Raw genomic sequence first — 1,637 nt, 5'->3', positions numbered from 1 at the left:
CCCCCCTCCACCCACCCTCTCGCCACAAACACGCTACACGCTCCAAGCGCCGGCCCAGCACGCCATAGCCCGCGCCCCGAAGCCCAGCTCGCCCCCCACAACACATAGCTAAACACAATCCCATTACGTTAAGGCATTGAGGCATTAAGGGCGTCGTATGCCCCCTCATGCAAAATAAGATTTTTTACGCGATTTAGATTGCGACGAAAAAAATCCCTCTCTCCATTCTCTCTCTCTCTCTCCCTCTTTCCCTCCCCCTCTCTCTCTCTCTCTCTCCGCTAATAGAGACAAGGTGTACGTGTGCACATGCATGCCGGCGCACGTCACCTAATTCACTTAATTTATTTCTGCATAGAGTACGTTTCTCCGTTTCCCTGCACGAGCGGAAATCCGGCTGCAAATTTACGGGCCCAGTCAGCAAGCGGGGGGCTTTCTCAAGCAGGCGAAATACGTAGCGGACTCGGCTAAACAGACGCTCTGCTGGAAGGGAAGGAGCCGAGAGCAGAGCAACGCCCCCCATCCCGCCCGCAGCCGCGGTGGTGATGTTGGAGGGGGCCGCCGAACGGAGGGCGCGCGGGCTGCTTCCTAAGTGTTTTATTAGGTCTTTGGCGGTGACTACGCTGCAAGGGCGGGCACCACAGAGGAGGCCCACCACCACGGCCCCCGGGCGCCCTACCCCTGGCACGCACCGCGAGCCTCCTGGACCGGGGCCAAGACACCGTCGTGGTGTTGGTGGTCTCCGGCGGCGGCGGCATCGATTCCACTTCCCTAACGGCCTCACCGCCCGTCGCGTCAAGTCCCGGGTCGGGTCGGGGTCCGGGGTCGGGTCGAGGTCCGGGGTCGGGTTTGGATCCAGGATCCGGGTTTGAGTCAGGGTTTGGTCAGGTAATGTTTGTGTCAACAGTTCGGTCCACTGGCCCACCTTGAGGGGGTTTAGGATCCTAGAAACACACGCCCACTCATGCAATGGCCAACGCCGACAAGAAAAAAATCGCATTTTTTAAGCAGAATTTTAGTCGACTTTTCGGCGTTTTCGGTTTGCAAAGAGGTTGGTGTATATGATTGCGCGAGTCACTGCGAGAGCATCTCGCCCCCAGCTCGCAACCCTGCTCAGGCGGTGTAATGATATTCATTAAAACGTGCTAGTTTGTGAAGAAAACCCGAAGCGCGGGGCGCAGCTTGGGCGGCTGCAAGCCTCAGCCCCCCGCCTCTCGCCCACTGCCAAACAACCCGCCCTTACATCCCTTTATCCCCCCCCTCCCTTTTCACTTTCATGAAATAAAAATTAACTTTAAATTATAACTTGCAAATGTCACACGAAAACAAAAAGGTGTAAACTCTCGAACTTAAAAAATTGAAGAACAATACGACATGCAACTGAATTATGATACGTCGTACCTTGATTGCAACGTCGTTTGGTCTAAACAAATCGCAAGAGAGTATAACGTCATCACAACCTTCCGAAGATGTGATATTTTATTTTTTTATTCTTTGAGTGTACGGCTCCCTCTCCTGACTCCCAATCCCCCCCCCACCCCAACCGCATGTAGCTTGACGCGAAGTGGAAGTGGGGGACGAAAGTTTTGGAGCTTTGGAGCAGAGTTTCGCTTATTCGCTCCATCAAAAACATGAGAGCT

At 54.4% G+C, this 1,637-nt stretch overlaps 1 protein-coding gene across 1 annotated transcript in view; it reads right to left on the bottom strand.

Annotated features, from left to right (window-relative positions):
- Positions 1-1,637, bottom strand: part of LOC113214970 (tubulin-specific chaperone E) — a 10,446-nt gene that overhangs the window by 427 nt on the left and 8,382 nt on the right. The gene's annotated exons all lie outside the window — the stretch shown is intronic.

The sequence above is a fragment of the Frankliniella occidentalis genome, unplaced genomic scaffold (genome assembly GCF_000697945.3).
Source record: "Frankliniella occidentalis isolate FOCC.00 unplaced genomic scaffold, Focc_3.1 Scaffold407, whole genome shotgun sequence".
Taxonomy (NCBI): domain Eukaryota; kingdom Metazoa; phylum Arthropoda; class Insecta; order Thysanoptera; family Thripidae; genus Frankliniella; species Frankliniella occidentalis.
Note: the sequence above shows the minus strand (reverse complement) of the source record. Positions and strands in the feature narration are given on the sequence as shown.